Raw genomic sequence first — 20,753 nt, 5'->3', positions numbered from 1 at the left:
TCGACGTACATGATGAAAGTTGTCAAACTTCATGTCCTACGTTCAGGACTTTTTTCCCGGTTAGGGGGATCCACTCCGGATCGTCCCATAACGAACTTCATTCCAAAAATAAATTTTGTTCTTTTATTTATAACAAAAATGACACTTATTTCAAATTTCACTATAGATAGGTATACCGCTACTCTTACAAAGGACTAAGTAATTTTTATTGATTTCTAACAGTTGTACTAATGCAGCTCATGCCTATAGAGCTTGAGGTGAATAATCAGCTGATTGAGAGGGAACCTGCCTGCTGCCAACTCGGCAATATCGATACCACGCCTACTACATAACTTATGTAAAAGACTGCAGGCTATAATTTATTTCAGTTTCCTACAAACTCTTAGCCGGGAATTTCACTAATATTAAATATTTGTGCAAGCGGCGCCGGTTCCCTCTACGTTCTAAACATTCTTCACGCAGAGCAGCCTCGATCAATATTCTAAGGTTAATACAAAGATATTTTATTTTTGTTGAATACGCATACCGTGCAGTGCCAAATAATAAAAAAAAGATAATTTATGAAGTTTTCCGAATGTCAAGCATCCTTGCAAATAAACGCGCGAACATTATACGTCCGAATAATCAAAATGTCTATTTGTAAACATTTTATATATTCTTGGTTTATTCATAGTTATAACTCTATATCAGGTTTATTTTTAATAGTAATAAAAATGTTACTATTACGCCAAAATCTAATGTAAAAATTTAGTTACAATAGCACGCGTTTTAATCCTTTAAATATTCCGTTTTACTTAAAAAGCTTCATTTCATTTTCATTTATTAAGCTCCTCACATCCATATTACAGCGAAATGTAATATCTCAAAGTCTATTAAATATAAACAAGTTTGCTCTATGAGACTGACATTCATCAGTCTTTCTAAAGGATTAATTAAAGGGTTACCTAGTATCTACTCTAACTACATTTGTCAGTTATACGTATAATAGAATAGAGATATATTTATTTACCGTTGGGAGTGATAATATTGTAACCATAGAATAATAACGCTCAGAACGATAGTTTCATTCATAGTTCCTGTCAATATAGAAGTAACATTATAATTAATGTGTACGTGAGCGTCACGTACTTACTCTCGCCAACACGCACACAGACAGCCAAATAATGTTGCAAGTTAATAGACATTTCCCTAAATCAGTAAATTATAAGAAATACTAGATTATAGGTACCTAATAAAGAAATAAGAAATAAAATATAAATTAGAATTTAATAAAAGCAACACGTATTTAATTATGGTTGCAACAATTTTTGAAGTGTAAGTAAAGAAATTCTTTAGAATCGTTGTTTTTTCAAACTCGATGAAACGAAAAAGGAGACGATAGAGGCGCCTAGGGTGTAGGTTTTCAAGATGGCCGCCGTGCAAAATTATGATTTAAACAATATGGATATCGTATCCGAGGTTCTCGAGGGTGCAGAGAACGAATTTGGGATCACTTTTGAAATCCAAGATGGCCGCCGTGCAAAATTATGATTTCAACAATATGGATATCGTATCCGAGGTTCTCGAGGGTGCAAAGAACGAATTTGGGATCAGTTTTGAAATCCAAGATGGCCGCCGTGCAAAATTATGATTTTAACAATGATCCCAAATTCGTTCTGTGCACCCTCGAGAACCTCGGATACGATATCCATATTGTTTAAAAAAAAAAAACAAAATGGTACGTAACCGAAAATCATGACAATTTGCTATAAAATTTCTCTCATACGTCGATAAAGAAGTTTCACTTCAAAAACATACCGTGTACCGTATTGAGAACCTCACAAGCTCAACTTTTCCGAACATATGGTAAATTCAGTAATTTAAAAGAAATATTTATAGTGACTATTCAAAGCCCTTAGTTTAAGCCTAATTGAATTAAGATAATTTGATTTTGACTTTGAATACTTATAGCATCATGTGGCGTCTTACATCCTTTCAATATCTACCAATAAACACAAAAAACTATCCCAGCGGAGGAACTCGGGGTATGTAGTACTTTCACAGCTGGCAACATATTTTTTTAATGGCGTTTGTTTTGTTTACATAATATTTTGCTGTTTTGACGAATGTATTAGCTTAAATTGAAAGTTGTGAAATAGTATTTTGGTGTGAAATGTGATTTTCTTATCATAATTTTTATTATAAGATGCTTTGTGACACCCTTTCACTGCACAATCAGTAATTTTGAATCAAAAATATTTTTTACAATTACAGTAACATTTACAAAGTAACATTGTACAATTAAACTTATTATTTAATAGCCTGAGGGCGGTCGCTCCATTCTCAATCTGTGGTATCATTAAGAAAGTCATTTATGTTATAATAACGTAATGCTTTTTTTTTGAACATTTTCTGGGATCCTGTTGTAAAAGCATATACATCGCCCTACAAGACTTGCTAACTCGACTTAGGCGAGTAGTAGGCATTATGAACTTATGTCTGTTCCTGGTGTTAATATTATGGCTATGAAAGTTTCTCGCAAATTAATTTATGTGCCTATGAACATACATTACATTATCAAGAATATATTGAGAAGCAACAGTCAAGATGTTAATTTCTTTGAATTTTGCTCTCAATGATTCCTTAGGCCTAGATTATAAACAGCGTGAATAGCCCTCTTCTGCAGCACAAATATTGTATTAATATCGGCAGCGTTGCCCCACAGGAATATACCATAGGACATAATACTATGGAAGTAACTAAAGTATACAAGTCGCGCCGTATCTATGTCAGTTAATTATCTAATCTTTTAACCGCCGATATTAAGAAACTCTCAGCTCATCTTTTAAATCATATAATAATACAAGTATTTAGCCTATTTTATATAATATTAGGTGACCTGCGCAGAACCAGTCCAGAGTCATGCATATTATCTTCTATACAATCTGCCTTATTTGTCAAAGAAGTTTTTGTGTTCAGTAAGTCCTAGTAATATCTGGTATTTTATTGTAATATTGTATATCAAGTCTTATGAAGGAGTCCTTAACTCTAGCTAACGTATTACAATGTACTTTTTTTTCGGTTTACTCGAATTGAATTAGTTCAAAACACAAATTTTGAGATATGGTCATTGTCGTGTCGCTGTGCGCTACGTTATAGCTGATTTTGTGATGCCTTGCATTTCAGACCATACTGTCAAATGTATGTGCACAATACTACCTAACTCCACTAGTAATACGATTTTCACTGGCATTTTTAAATGCATATCTAATATCATTAAACGAGCAATTCTTGTATATATATATATGTATATAATCTGAATCTTGGAAACGGCTCCAACGATTTTCATAAAATTTAGTATAGAGGTAGTTTCGGGGGCGATAAATCGATCTAGCTAGGTTCCAAATAAAAAAAAATGTAGTTTTATCCGTGTTTTAATGAAAAACAGCTACAATAACATTAGAATACAAAGGTAAAGGTCGTTACACTCTTGATAGAGCGGTCGTGGTCATCACGAAGTGAAAACTATATACAAGACTATAATAGCTCAGATGGGACTTTGGGTGATCCGGAATGCAGAAGACCCCGGTCCGAATTCAGGTGTTCTATAGGTTTTCTTTTTGTTCAAGTTTTGTACATCCTGAAAAATCCGAGCAAGGCTAGGTCGTCCGGATATTATAATTTATGTACAAGTGTTGGTCACGCTGTCATAAAAACTCAATGAAATAACAAAGAAAGAAATATATTTAAACAATGCTCACAAAGTAGTCTCCTTATTTCAGTAAGCGTTGACTATTTCATGTATCCTATCCTTATTTTTATTTTATTTTTATTTTTTTATTTTATTTTATATTGTCTTTACGTGTAATTATAAATTTACAATACAAACAGTTGGTTGAAAATAATCATAATCTTTTTCATGTACTTTAAATACATTAAATTGGAATAACACATTTGATTAATAACATAATATTATAGTGAAATTGATTTGACATTCTCCTGAAGCACTAGAAGGACCCGTGCCGATTCGTTCTGAAAACACTCCGAAATAAAACATTAAAACCTTAAGTCCTTATGACAATACATACTCCAAGCTTTTCTTATCATTTAAATAACTATATAGATTATAGAACAATGTGCATATTAATGTAAAATGAGTACTTTATGAATATATTAATTGATAAAAGTAAACACTAATTTGTACATAATACAGAAATGTGTATGTTAAATATATTTGTCTTAAAATTCATTGTTTTGTTACTCATATTCAAACTATCCCTAACATACTTTTACTTTGGTACAATATAATATTGATACACTTTTACAAGAATTATCACCTACCGGGACTCGAACCCGGGACTCAGCAAGCAGGGTCGCTAACCACTGGGCTATATGGGTCATCAAATGAAACACCTTATCCATTTCATTGTTCACTATTCACTATTCAGTCTTCAGTCACAGTTCACAGTAGAATCAGTCGTAAACGCTTTCCCGTACAAGAGAGACGCGTCGCGACCGCGGTCATTCCCGATCTCGATAAACTCTCGATCTATTTTTCACAGTTTTAATAAAAACATTGTGTGATTATTGTGATCATGTTTTACATTATTTTGGAACTTTAAAGTACAAGTGCACAAGGCATGGTATGTTTATGTCATCTTGCTTATAAACGGAAATTTTCGATAAAGTCATAAATGTTGTAATGTTAAAATGAAACTGAAATGGTACACTGTCGCAAATTTTTTTTGTTGAAAATTTAATAACTTTTTAAAATTCGAAGCAGCACTTCAATTCAGTCTCTGAGAACCTTTAAAGCGAAAAACAATAGGCCTGAATATCACTAAGTCTGACAGTACTTACACTTTGCTCAGACCCTACTTACGTAAAACTTAGCTGATTGTGATGAAACAAGAACTTGACTTTTGATTGTTTTTCGGCTATCTTATCTTAAGCTCAGCATTATTTCAGATTATGCTCAGCTTACACTCTTTTTACGTAAGTAAAGTGTGAGCAAAGTCTATGTACGCTCTATAGATCTCTGTGTTAGTTTCTAAAGAGCAGGTATCAAAACAATCCCACAGTTATCGTATTGTAAATATTATATTTTAATAATAATCTCTCTTGTACTTGGGCGAGGCGTTGTAATAAATACCTGGATATTTCATGCTTAAGGCAGGGCTAGACTGATGTGGTATAACGAAACATATATTAATTGCTGTTCCGGACCCTTTTTTTTCGAGAGAAGGCAAAAAAAATCCGTATATAATCCGTGATCGAAGGGCCCATAATATGTCGGATTCAGATCCGAATCCACGATCGACTTAACACCTCCTCTAAGCTGGTAGTTCTAAATCCTCTCCAGCGAAGACCGCAACACTTTGTTCTGTCAAAATAAAAAAAAGCAACAATTTTTTGAATTAGATAAAATCCAAGAAAATGGAAATGTACTTATAAGAAAAAAAAAGAAGTAAAAGATTCGGAATTTATATAGTGTTTCCTTATAAAAACTAATTTTTAAATGAGAATTCGTTCGGTATATCCTGTGATCATAATATTATATATTTGGCGATATACAGGGTGTCCCAAAGTTATGGGACATGAAGGGAAATTACCTTAAATGTCGTAGATAGAGTATTTTACTGAAAGAAGACTATATTATTTTTGAAAGTTAGTAATTGTGCATTCAAAGATTTTCTAAAAATTACTTGCCTCGTCTGGGACTCGAACCGACTTAAATGTAAAAAAAAACACCCGTATATTTATGATGCCACTTTAAAGAATGGCTAAAAACTAATGACTGTTCTTAAGTAACATAGTATTTTAAAAGAAAGGAGCAACGTAAAATGTTTGAGTCAAATTTTAAGAAAGTTATTTATTGCCGACGACGACGTTCGGAAAGTAGAAATACTATCATTCCATAGATAGCATTGATTATTCGTAAATAAGTACCCACTTCATAATTGAAATACTTTATAGCAAAGTTTGTTTTTAGTTTAAAAGCGAAACGAGAATGTGGACGAGTTACAAACAGAATTGTGCCATATCATATCGAGTATTCACCATAAAATGATAAGAAAATCAAAAGGCAGCGGACACATTAAAAGATTGGCGATTTGCGTAAGACAGGAGGGATCACATTTTGAGCATTTAATTAATTAATTTACAAAAAAATACCCACTTAATTGACTACTTTCTCATATCTACATATCATAAAAGTAGGGGTGTTTTTTTACGTTTAAGTTGGTTCGAGTCCCAGACGAGGCAAGTAATTTTTAGAAAATCTTTGAATGCAGAATTACTAACTTTTAAAAATAACATATAGTCTTCTTTCTGTAAAATACCCTATCTACGATATTTAAGGTACTTTCCCTTCATGTCCCATAACTTTGGGACACCCTGTATACGCGATGACACTTCGATACAATTTCATGAAGCCTGTTAGCCAGATCTCAGTTCAAGTATTAACGTCAGCTTTCACCCGGGACTTATTTGTCATTGAAATTTTGATGTTGAATTAAAATCATCTTTCTCTACGAAAACAAAAAAGGATTCTATCCCACGGGAACAATACCTTTTTTTAGATAAAAAGTAGCCCACGTCGTTCTATGACTCCTAATATAACCTCTACGCAAATAATCATCTTGACCCTCGCTCTGTGACAAACAAAAACGAATATATCCCACGGGAACATTACCTTTTTTTAAATGAAAAGTGGCCTACGTCATCTTATGACTCCTAAAATACCTCTATGCAAATATTAATGAAAACCCTTGCTCCTTGAAAAACAAAAAGAAATCTATCCCACGAGAAACATATATTTTTCCAAGATCAAAAGTTTACGTGCTTTATTTTTGTCCATGCAGCCATTTGTCCGATAATTGATTTCCATTATGCCATTCTACCGTCAAAACATACAAACATTGAATTCATAATATTATTAGTATTAGGTTTGAGAATCCGTGATATTAATAAGAGTTTCTTCCTTCAGCGCTAATAAAAGTTTGAAATCAATATAAGAATACATTCAACTAAATACCTAGTCTTGCCATAAATACTGAAACTAAGAAAAAAAAGCTCCGACGCACGACTGGAGTTTACTCCTCAAGAATGATTGTCTTTGAACAGGTACTAAATAAAATCAAGTCCAATGGATTCGGTTACAAAGCTAATAAAATCGTATTAATTAAAAATGATCGACATCATATGTAAGGGTAAATAAACGCATTAATGAAAATTCTTAAAGAATATATATATATTTATTTTATTTACATTTTTAACGACTATTCGGCGAAATATTGTATATCAAATATTTTACAATTAAGTAGATCTTACTTTTATTAATAATCATAACTGAAACTACAAAAATAGTTAATAGAAAATAAATCATAATAACTTTAAAAAAATTGTAGATGTAAAAATAAAATTTTCTATTTGGCGTAAATTAAATTAAACATTCACACACTCTCCATATTAAATTAAACATTAAATTATGTGCATAGCTCATATAAATTTGTATGAACTATATTGATAATTCAATATTTTTAATAAATACAAAGCACACATGTTTATATATACAATACATGTAATCTTAATGTATGAATTGTAACTTACTTAGTACCCACGTGCGTATCAGATTATCGGGCACTATTATTTACACCACTTTCTTCAATAATTTATAGAATTTTCACTTAACTGAAATCAATTTCAATAATACAATAAAGCTTCAACATACAAGAAAGAGAAAGGTGCGCGAGAAATGATGCGCACCAAAAACGTTACTATGCCACTTGATGAGTAGGTTTTACTCTCCGTATTTTTCTCAGCCTTATATGAAAATTGATTCTTAAGGAGTAAACTCCAAAAATCTTTTTTAAATACTTAACTTCTATTACTTTTCCAGTGTGTTAGTTTATTACATAAATACAAAACAATTTAAAATATAAAAAGCTTATGCAGAGTAGTCTTCATTGGCTGCAATACAGTTCTTCGAATGTTGAGGCCAGTTATCAATAGCAGCACGCACTCTTTCCATGGGAAAATGCGTCACTGCCAATCGTAAAGACCAGATCTTGCTGGAAGGACCATTCTTAGTTATTGAATATGGGACTTCTCCACCTTCACAAGAATGGTATCTTGATACACTTGCCGATGTTTTGATACCTTTTTCACAAAAGTCACTCCTTCATGGCTCTAATACCCAAACCAAACCATCACTGAAGTCGGATAGTGCCCACGCTGCACTCTGTCGACAAATAAGAATGCTTCCTTAGAGCTTTTAGCATAATAAATACGGACTTTTGTTTGTTACAATATTCCTCAATTGTACAAAATTTCTTATCCGTAAACAAAAATTTTCCGTGACCTCCCTTCGCGTACCGCTTCAGTAGTTGTTTAAATTTTACCACTCTATTATTTTTTTAATTATAATTTAAGATATCACCAGTACGTCCCTTATAGGCTGCAAGTCCTATGACATCTTTTAAAATAGGCGACATGGTTGTAGGTAATATCTACATGTCTTGAGATAAAATCTTTTGCTATCGGACAGGATTCTTTTTCTTATTGGTTTGATCACCTTTTTCGTACGAACACAGGACGGCCAGATCTTTTTCTGCCACACAACAGAACAGAGGAGGTCTCATAGTACCTATTAATTGCCCGGTACATAAACAATTCACTAATACCAAGCATATAGAGAGTTTTAAAAATTGCATTTGGCTCTATACCTACTTTGTGTAATGCAATCACAGCGATTCGGTTTTCTTTATCACTCTTTTTTATTATCGCAAAATATTGTACAATGTATTGGCGCTAAAATGAGAAAATTCAACGAACAATTATATTAAAGTGACAGATTCCAAATTCAAATGTAATATTTTGTTTATTTTTAATTATAACAGTATTTATGGCCACACTAAGAAGTTACTTTAACCAGGCGAGTATCACTCCGCGCTTTAGATATAAAAATATACCTTGTAAAATGAAGAAGCTATAAATGTTGATTTAATATGTGACGTAGATTTAAGTTATATAAAATGTGTATGTTAGAGTATAAGGTATTTATTTTATGGGTCTTGTAGCCTAAAATAAAGAAATTATTATTATTATTATTAAAAAGCGGTAATGATTTTCTAGCCACTTCTTCTCAACTTTTATTTATTATTTTAATTTAATATGTCAAATTCAAAAATAAAAGCTGAACTTTTTCCGAAGTGGTGGTAAATGTTAAAAGAAAGGAAAACTTTTGACACTCATAAGTGTTATTTCTTTGTCCTACATGAATAAAGTGATTTTGGTTTTATTTTACGTAATGGAGAACGGAAACCTGGAGGTAGACAATGTGGTGGATTGTCCAACGCTCACCGTAACAGGGGCGCCGCTTCGTAGGTATCCGGGCTCATCGGTTCATATTATATTTTCTCTGTTTGTTTGACCAAAGTAAAAGTCTTTATTCTGTGCTTCAACGTATAAGAAGGTTAGTCAGTCAGGTTTAACAAGGATGAGTAATTATTTTTCCATTTACTTTTCTACGGCTTTCGGGGTGCTTGTAAATAATTTATTGTTTCAGAACTAACATAATTGATACGTCTAGATACACTGAGACAGATGTGAACACGACCAAAAAGATAGCGGCGAACAGTACATCACTATTGTCAGCAACACATGCACACTACAACTAAGTGACATATATACGTATCGCGAGTGTAAGGCGTCGCTTGTCACGCATACTAAAGTAATAAGCCTGGCCTGTTGTCATGTGTTGCCTAACAAAAAGAGACCCTATCTATCTACGTAAATATCTTTATATATATAATTGTTCTGTAGGTACATGTGTTGACAGTGAACTCTTCCTAAACGGCTGGACCAATTTAAATGAAATTTTCTTTGGGTGTTCAAGTGGTTTCGAGGATGGTTTAAATTCACAATTGAACTACCTCCTAAATGGCTCGAACGACTTTGATGATTTTTCTAGAGTGTTTCAGTGAATTTGAGATTGGTAGATAGAAGTTGGGACTGTAAAGTCCCCGAATGGCGACCTCGTACAGTTGGTAGCCACACAAGATAGACCGATGCCTGGTCAAGATGGGAGGAACAAGTTGAATGAGGGCAGCGCAGGACTGATCGTCGTGTAGACCTTTGAGGATAGCCTTTGTCCAGCAGTGGACGTCTTTCAGCTGAGATGATAATGATGATGTCAGCAAACAATACTGTTCCAGCAACACCAAACTTAAACAGACCAGACAAGTGCGAGTCGCTCTCGCCTACCGAGGGCTCCGGACAATTTTATGATTTAATTACAAATATATGGTTTTATATTACATTTATGGTTTTCCCTATACATTGGTATTGCTAATAGGGCTCCTGTTTCTGCAATTAACACTTGAGTGCATTTTGCGTGCAATTTTGGCCAGTATATTCCAACCAGCCCGGCTGCTCCCAGAAGGTTAGAACACTAATGGGGTGTTCGCAGACTTCTCGAAGCCACCTTGCATTCACTAAGGGTTTTCGCCCGTTGGTTGGCCACTCCTACACATTCCAGGATTACATGAGTGACCGTTTCGTCCTCAGCCAGACAACCGCTGCACTGGGGACTGTTAACTAAATATTATTTTCTCATAGCTTAAAGAGACTGTACACTTGAGTATATTGTTTGAATATCGACTGACACCTTTACGCTTTCTCGAGACTTAACAGACTGGCGGACGACGAACAATCCTATAAGAGTTTTGTTTTTTCTTTTGAGGTACGGAACCCTAAAAAGTAGGCACCAATTAGCAGAAATATTTAACTGGAAGTGGCAATTATAAGGATATTTCTTCCAATTTAAAGTAAAAATATTGACTAAATGCCTGAATACTAGGAATAAACAATTTCAAGAAGACATTTTATGTTCGCGCATTAAACTATTTGTAGCTAGCGTAAGCGAGATAACTTTGAAACTTCCAGAATTGTATCCATATATCAATGTTATACCTTCAATAAAATAGTGCACGTTTTCACAATTAAAAGTGTTAATATATTATAATTAGAATATTAATGAGAGAGTTTTCGGAGGTACCTATAAAGCGTAGTATGGTTGTAATACGGTAATGTTTATAAATATTTAATTGAATGTCTTAAATATGTCTTACATTTGGATGATTTTTATTTCTTCAATTACTATTTATTAAAAGTAGGTAATTTCATACGAAATACATAAAATGGTTTTTACAATGAAACATTTTATTTAATGTTTTTTTTTGTTTCTTTCATAACATTTTGGTATTGAAAGAGCAACTAAAAGTTATAAAAGGCCCAGTCTTTATTATAAAGACAGTAATAATAATAAATCCACTATTTAAACAAAGAGACCGTACCTACTAACAATTATTTTTAAAAACTAATTAAATTTTTAATTCTATGTATCGATCTTTTTAATTGTTTCTATCTATAATTTTTTATTAATTTTAACAACACAGATATTATAAATATAACCTGAACTAATTTATTTTGGAGGAGGAGGAGAGGAAAACAATACATTAATGTATAACGTGACATCAAGTCATAGCGATTCATTTATATTATTTGACATAAAATTCATTTTTAACCCACTTCAAAAAAAGAGGAGGTTCTCAATTCGTCGGTAGTTTTTATGTTTGTTACCTCAGAACTTTCGACTGGGTGAACCGATTTTGATGATTGTTTTTTTTATTTGAAATCTGGTGCTTCCGATGTGGTCCCATGGGTGACATCCATGAGAAAACCATAAAAGTCTTGAATTTGCTATAAGTATGTGCGCTAGAAATGGACGAATAACTCAATACCACTCAACCGATTTAGATAATCCTGTTTTTATTGGAAAGGATATACTTCAAAAGTTGTCTGGTGAGAGAGAAGTTAGTTTCTGATTATGCGATCTATTACAAAGTCTAGTAGATTCTTAGAAGCAAATTAACGATACTCGGCTGAATTGCAGCTCTATTGATTGAAAAGAGTAGCCGTTGAGTTTCTTTTATGTTCTTCTCACGAGCTCTACTTTATACACATGGTAGATTCAGTAATTTAAAAGAAATATTTAAAGTGTCGATTAAAAAGCGCTTAAGTTAAGCTTAATTGCATAAAGTTTATTTGACTTTGACTCTGACTTTGAGAACAAAAGAGCGTATGGGTCACCTGGATTTAAGTGATCACCGCTGTCAAAATTCTCTTGTAACACCAAAGGAGCGTTGCCAGCTTATAAGAGGTATTTTATTTTTTATTATAACATTCTGGAAAATTAAACAAAATAATTATAAACATCGTTACATCTTTCTGAACTTGAAAAAAAAAATGGTGCTCACTTTCTGTTTGCTTTGGTTTAAGATTCAGACTTTGTAGGAACTTTCGAATATACACCTAATAAAAATTGTATAAAATTAGAAACAAGTCATGCAAAAGAAATTAAATTTTCCCTTAATGCCATAGAATTCATGACTAGCCGACTCAGAACAAACTTTGCACTGAAACGAATCTTGATTATTGTTTTCATATGATTTGCTGCAAACTACTCAATCATCTCTTAAGGCGCTATAGTCTTAAAAAGTAACATTTTTGAAAATCTACTTAAAATACTTCTACAAATACTACGGTTCCAATTTTTTGAAATGTTTATCTTCATTTCTTTATCTAAATTATCGCAGTTTCGAAAACACGATTACGGAAAAAATCTCGATAGATTTATTTTTTGAAAAATAGTCTTTTTTATTTGAATTGTTTATATTGTCATAAAACTATGAAAGCTATAAACACAAAACTTATTTTATTCGATAGTTTATTAGTATTTATAAATTTTCCTTGTGGGTTTTATCAATACGCTTTGTGAATTATTTTATATTATTTTTTATCGTAATAAACCAAACGCGACGCCTTGGTTGCAAGCTCATTGCTTGCTCATGCCAGCAGTACGCCCGTGACCACTGTTAAGGAAGGTATTGTGTTCGTGTCTCTCGGGCTCACATTACGTAAGATTTTAGCAAACAAGTACAAAGCGGGAATCATACCAAAAAAATAACGATGATGCGACAGCGTATTTGTTAAAATATATGGGTAAATAGAAGTCGGAAAGTACTAAAATAAAATGTACGTAATATTATTTTGAATATTATGCCACGCGGGATATTTGTATCAACGATTTTGGGATCATTTTTGGAATCCAAGATGGCCACCGCTCAAAATTCGTCCTCGTCACCCTCGAGAACCTCGGATACGATACCCATAAATTTGTAATCATAATTTTGAGCGGCGGCCATCTTGGATTTTAAACATGATCACAAAATCGTTCTCTGCACCCTCTAGAACCTCGGATACGATACCCATAATGTTGTAATCATAATTTTGCGCGGCGGCGATCTTGGAATTTAAAAAAAAACCTGCACGATACAAGGCTAGTGGAAGGTGTTCTACTTACTAGCGGCCGCGCGCTAAACCTGCACGATACAAGGCTAGTAGGGAAGCCCGAGAGTAAGAAATACTCTTCCTCAATCGGTGTCAATCGCTCTCTCCCTTGAACAAAAACTTCTCAAATTTCCGTGACGTTCTTTTTTTCCGTTTCATTTGTAAAAAAATACCCTCATGCGCCTAAAGAAGTTTCACTTCCAAATGCATGAAAATACGACAGCATTTCGTACTCTTGCGCAACCATTTTTATAAAATATTACGCCTTCTTCCGGGGTGGGGTCATTGACCCGCATCGCTCGGCTAGTGTCTCAGCCATGCCCGCGTCGAACGTATATATCTACCGCTATAGATAAATACGTTCGAGTGATTTTTGCCTAAAGTGTTGGGAAAACCTCGCCTTAAACCACTGTTCCCCTGCTCGACATGAGAATAACAATAATTTTGCTTACTGGGCAAATTGCAAATGATATTCTTTTATTCAGTATTCGGTCACCGAATGAGCCGTGCAAATGATTTTTTTTTGTTTTTACCGCTCATAAATTATCTATCGTTCTGTAACAGGACGCCTGTTTAGAAAACTTTACAACAAATGCCGATCCCAAATATTCTTGTCAAATATATCTAGGACGTTTTTAAATGCAAAATGTTCCGAAAAGACATTTGATCTTAACATTTTTTTTTTCATAGACCATAGAGCTTTTACCCCTATTGCTACAGTAGAAAAACATCTCTTACGATACAACAAGACGGAGAAGGAAAGTAATTCTGTTGTTACTAAAACGGATTTTGATGAACAAGTCGTAAACAGTCAGCCACGCCTGGGATTAGCTCTTTAGTATTTTGAATATTAACATTGATGACACGATGTCACGACAATGGGTGACACAGTTTCAGGATGTCAGGTCGTGTATAGATACGCCAGTATATTTTACAATATACACTTAAGTGTAAGGTAACGACGGTGTCATGAGGAGACACTCGTGCGAATAAATGGTCGGTTTGTGTGATACGTCATTGACCTCGTAGTCGACGTTACAGTTTTAAGTCAGCGTTAGATTTTGATTTTAGCCATATCATTGTTCCATTTATGTTTGGATTTCCTATGAAAAGAGACGTCGGTTATAAATAATTATTACATTATTATTCAATTGCTAGTTGCTGCGGACCTGTAGCAGTCTGTTCACAATTATTTAGGAAGTGCCCGTTTTTTTGATGAAAAATCCCAAAAAGTCAAAAGCAGCGGGATCAAAGAAAGGTCTTCCATAGTGCTGTTTTCAAAGAACTTGCTTCCATAGTGCTGTTTTCAAAGAAGTTGTGGAATGAGCTTTCTTGTACTGTTTCCAGGACAATACGAGATACCTTTAAAAAAAGCGCGTACACTTTTTTAAAGGGCTGGCGACCCTCTTGTGATTCCTCTGGTATTGCAGGAGTATGTGGGTGTCGGTGATCACTTAACATCAGGTGACTCGTACACTCGTTTGTCCTCTCCTATAAAATTAAAATTAAAATGTAGATGATCACGCCACTACCTACAAGATGGTAAAATAGTTATCAAATAAAATAGCACATATACTGTATTAAGATGTGAATAATCTTTGATAAAAAAGTCTTGGGTTTATAAAATACGTATAGCGTGGCAAGAAACATTATCCCCGACCTAATATTACTGTCAAAGAAATTACTGTTTCATACAGAAAACACGTTATAAGCAATCGGGGATAAAGAAAAATAATAATGTGTGATATCCAAGATGAGTGAAATGGTATTATGTAAGATAATTATTATATTCTATAATATTTGTGAGAGTTTCGTAAAAGCTTTCCAAAGTTGCCCACGCGTGTAATTATGTACGTCGTAGCGTGTTCTTGAATCTATTTTCATCATGACTTTACAGATGGGAGCTGAGTCTTTTATATCGTGTTTTCCGATTTTTTTTTACATATAATGTACGATTTTAATGGAATGTATTGCTTTTCAAAGCTAGTTATAAAAATCAAAGAAATTATTATATTTTCAAAAATGTTACTAAGGGTCCGCAAACCCGACACAGGACGATAGTTATTCGGATCAGAAGTGCATCCGGACTTAAATATTGGTGTAATTTAACTATATTGCAGAAGGGCAGGCAACATGCCTTGTATAATACAATTATTAAAAACTATTGCTAGGTTTGGTGCTATGACATCAATTATTGAACTTATAATTATAACAGAAATGCCCCATATATCAGCAGATTTTTTCATGTCAAGAGATTTAAAGGTTTTAATTATTTCTGCAGGGCTTACAAAACTGAAATTGAAAATTTGTTTACCCTCTCTAGCCTTTTCCAGAAGAAGTGACTCAGCAACGCTGGTGGAGGAGATAAGAGTGTTTATATCTGTTTTAATTATTTAAATAACATATCATACATCTTATTAGGATTACTATTATATTTGAATAATTTCAAATTTGAGAGTTTTACTGAAACATTACCTTTATATTTCTCCAATCGCCTATTATTCACAGGAACAAACGTAAACTTTTTAACTGTAGCACATTTTTTTAACTCAATATTTTAATACATATAATAAAGAGGCTAAATTGACCAAAGCCAAGCTGAGATCAGACCGATCTCTATTATAGACTGAGAAATGGGTTTATAATTATTAAATATATTATCAATACAGCTTTTATAGGTATAGGAAAATATTGGATAAATCGTAATATGATTTGAACAAAGATCTGAATCTAAAAACGGTGGTAGATTTTTCTAATTCATATTAAAGTGACCACATATCATAATATACTTCTTGGACTCAGAAAATTGTAATAAAGCCTCCTCCGATACACTTTCAAATAATTCTTTTTTTGGGTCTGTATATATTTACAACAATGGCGCGATCAAGCTCTGCACAGGCTATTTCAATGGTACATTTTACAGAGAGGCCTACAATATCTTCACGTTCTTTGAATTTAAATAATTTACTTACAAGTATAAGAGAACCGCCACGTGTAGCCTTTTCTCTGCTGAACCCACTTGCCACCTGATGACCACTGAAGTTAAAGATGAGCTCATATTTTTTGAGCCAGTGCTCTGTTAAACATAAAATATGTATATTTTCATGAGTCATAAATAACTCCAGTTCTAGTTCTTTACCTAACAATCCTTGCATGTTTTGGTGCATCAGATTTGCATTTTTACAATTAATAATTATTCTAGTACTTGTAATATTACCTTCTGTTTTACCACTGCTAGAAGAGCCTATTTATTTAATTTTTTGGAAAATATTCCAAATCTTTATTGAATTTAGTACACTGCTCAATAGAAGCTGTGGTTATTTCACTATTACTCTGCTCAATAGATGATTACATTGCTACGTACGCTTGAAACACTCCTCTTATTGAAGGACTGATACAGCAATGGTGCGCAAAATAATCAAATAGAGTGTTGTGTACATCTATGTTAGTCATGTGTTGATTCTTTGTTCCTTTATTAACAAAAACTCATTGATTGTATAATTACATCATGATAATATATATATATATATATATATAATGTATAAAATAATAAATAAAAATGTGTCAGCGATACTAATAAATTCAGAATCTCATTATAAACAATTATCGCTATAATACATTATTATATTAACTGACCTGGCGAATGTTTTGCCATATAAATTATTTATAGTGTTCGACCGTTTTTTCTCAGACTTACTTTTAAAAGCCGACAACCACGAACACAAAAAAGTCTTTTCATTTTTCGGGTTAATATAATATAGCTTATGACAGTCACAAAAATGTGGCTTTCTATTGGTAAGAATTTTTTTAAATCGTTTCAGTAGATCCAGAGATTATCATTATTATAAAGTATTTTATTTATTCGTCAACATTTCAATGTTTACGATTTACAGTACTTAGTTTCACAATTTACATACATTACACAGTTGTTCGAACACTTATATCATGAACACTATTTTCATGATTTTAAATTTGTTGGATTTGTCTCCGTTTCGAATAGCAAAATAATATAATATTTTGCTATTCGGAACGGAGACAAATTTAGCAAAATAATATAATATTTTGCTATTCGGAACGGAGACAAATTTAGCAAAATAATATAATATTTTGCTATTCGGAACGGAGACAAATTTAGCAAAATAATATAATATTTTGCTATTCGGAACGGAGACAAATTTAGCAAAATAATATAATATTTTGCTATTCGGAACGGAGACAAATTTAGCAAAATAATATAATATTTTGCTATTCGGAACGGAGACAAATTTAGCAAAATAATATAATATTTTGCTATTCGGAACGGAGACAAATTTAGCAAAATAATATAATATTTTGCTATTCGGAACGGAGACAAATTTAGCAAAATAATATAATATTTTGCTATTCGGAACGGAGACAAATTTAGCAAAATAATATAATATTTTGCTATTCGGAACGGAGACAAATTTAGCAAAATAATATAATATTTTGCTATTCGGAACGGAGACAAATTTAGCAAAATAATATAATATTTTGCTATTCGGAACGGAGACAAATTTAGCAAAATAATATAATATTTTGCTATTCGGAACGGAGACAAATTTAGCAAAATAATATAATATTTTGCTATTCGGAACGGAGACAAATTTAGCAAAATAATATAATATTTTGCTATTCGGAACGGAGACAAATTTAGCAAAATAATATAATATTTTGCTATTCGGAACGGAGACAAATTTAGCAAAATAATATAATATTTTGCTATTCGGAACGGAGACAAATCCAACAAATTTAAAATCATGAAAATAGTGTTCATGATATAAGTGTTCGAACAACTGTGTAATGTATGTAAATTGTGACGATGTGACCGTATTTATGGAGTTCGGCGCACGTGCACGTGTTTTCGATTCTTTTTAAAAATAATATTACATCAATGTAATCAAATGATGACTTATGATTTTATTTTATACTAAAATTATTAATATTCTTAGTCTCGATTTTATAATAGGTGTGTTGTAGTATTTGCGCCGATATACATTATAACATGTATTTGCAAGGCAAACATGAATTGCTCGCAGAATGCAGTAATTTTTAGTGTAAAGAAGTAATAAACATACACACACACTCACAAACTTTCGCATTCTCCTTGAACTATTCCCCACAAAGAAGTTTATTACATAAATATCAAAAAGAAAACCAATTAATAATAAAAAACATAATAATATGTAATATATTATATAAATATAAAAAAACAACTTTGTAATTAAAATAAAAACGAAGTAATCACTTATAATTAACTATTCAGCACAAACAAATTTCGCTTTCGTGGTCTTATTATAAGTAGTAATATCCATAAAAATCAAATACCAACCTAAGTTATTAAAATTAAAATCCTAACTCCTAATAAGTAGCAATGACAAACACTTAAGATGTCGTGGATTTATTGTAAATAACTGTTAAGTATAAAGTAAAGTAACCTACTTACTTCACACTTCTTTTACGTTTTGGATAATTCAAACTATAGTCTTATAAATTATAGCCTATGTATTATTCTGGTGTGTAAGCTACATTATTGTAAAGTTTCATCAAAATCCATGCAGTAGTTTTTGCGTTAAAGAAGTACAAACATACATCCAGACATACAAACATTCACATTTATAATATTAATAGGAAGAATATTTATTATATCCTAAACTTAAATATTATTATATATTTATTAATATTCTAAACCAATCATATCACAATACCAATCAACGATAATATTACATGTAATATTTTTATTGGTTTCGCTGTGGAAGATTTTCCGTAGATAGTTTTTCTGAACTTAAATTATTATTTTTTAATTAAAATTATTATTCACGTATGCCGTGCCGTGTTCATTAAGAATTGAATAATATTTGACGCAAAATGTTTATAGAAAATTGAATAAATATCGAATCGTGTTAGTAATTCAAACTTGACATAAACACGTACATATACTATGTTATATATCTAAAATCCCTTCGTGTGCTTGTATTGTTCAATCTTAATGAAACTTACATTTTCCAAGTAAACACTATCCCTTGTACCCAATTACGTAATCTCTGACGTAGGTACTTAGATGCCTTAGCAAATGGTGTTTGTTTTTCCGAGAAATAAAGTTTTGTATCAAACGATTGCCAAAATAATCCTCTTTGAACTTTTTACAATAATATTATTAATTAAACTGTGATGTCGATTAATTCTAATTCTAACTCTTTGAAGATTCCACATCAAAAGTCATACAGAATAGTTATCAAAAATTTTGGATAAACAAAGTTGAACTGCCATCGTGAATCTTTATCGTAAGTTCTCGTTACATACATTATTTTATAATCAATCAATCTGATAAATTATTTAATTATTAATATATTACATTGATTCTCAATACAAAGAGATACAAATTTCTAGTAACTTTTAAAAATTCTTTAAAAAGAATATTGATACAATTTGAAGGTTTTGATTGATATAACAAGACCCCTTGTTGTTAGATCACTTAAAAACGTTATCTGGTCTTAAGGTTGGGCCAGTCGGTCAATCTTCCATACAAACGTAGTATGGCGATTACTAACCTGATTGATGTTGTACGTTTTAATTGAAAGTAATATTTATTCTCCTCATATTATTATCTAGCGTCATAGCGGAAACAAAAAAGTAAAAAATAGTGTGTTTAAAGATATAGGTTATTTAGGTTAGGTCGAAACGTTCATATTTCAACAGTAATGAAAACACTTTTTGTGTGAAGATAAAACACTTATAGAGCCGTCTTTTGACGTCAGCACAATCGGGCAAGACTCGTCCGGGTTACTTACCACACTCGCACAGAATACCGGCGGCCTAGTGCCGCTATGTTTCGCATAGGTTAGTGTCGAGGACCGGAGGCCATTTCCCCCCCCCCCCCCCCTCCTTCCCCAACAAAGATTATGAAAGTGGTCCCTAAAGAGATAGTACCCCATGAGGGTACCGACTCTACCAGAGTCGGAGAATCCCTCCCCGAGCACTCTAGCTCGGGCTGCCCTTCGTATTCTGGGGAGGGCACAGTACCGCGCATAACCAAGGACAAACGAGGCAGTAACACCACGGCACCCCGCTCCACACTCCACGTGGACTTTTGCAATATCAGGGGAATTCACTCCAACTTAAACGCCGTCCACCACCACCTTGAGACGGCGAAGCCGGCCTTGTGTTTCCTTACGGAGACGCAGATATCTCGACCTAGCGATACGTCATATTTAACGTACCCCGGGTACAAAATTGAGCACAATTTTTTGCCTCATGCCAGGGTATGTATGTACGTTAGGGAGGATATCTCCGTCTCGGCAATTTTGAGGGTAGGGACCTGTCCACTCTCTGGCTCCGCGTAG

At 32.9% G+C, this 20,753-nt stretch overlaps 1 protein-coding gene across 2 annotated transcripts in view; it reads left to right on the top strand.

The window, feature by feature from the left end:
- Positions 1-4,434: 4,434 nt before the first annotated feature.
- LOC126976876 (G-protein coupled receptor dmsr-1-like) overlaps positions 4,435-20,753 on the top strand; it is a 39,586-nt gene continuing 23,267 nt past the window's right edge. For both annotated transcript variants that reach the window (XM_050825504.1, XM_050825503.1), the window contains exon 1: positions 4,435-4,622. The gene's annotated coding sequence lies outside the window, so the exon portion shown is untranslated. The remainder of the gene's footprint in view (positions 4,623-20,753) is intronic.

Source organism: Leptidea sinapis, chromosome 42 (genome assembly GCF_905404315.1).
Source record: "Leptidea sinapis chromosome 42, ilLepSina1.1, whole genome shotgun sequence".
Classification (NCBI taxonomy): Eukaryota; Metazoa; Arthropoda; class Insecta; order Lepidoptera; family Pieridae; genus Leptidea; species Leptidea sinapis.
The sequence above is the reverse complement of the archived record's forward strand: the minus strand, read 5'-3'. Positions and strand labels throughout refer to the sequence as shown.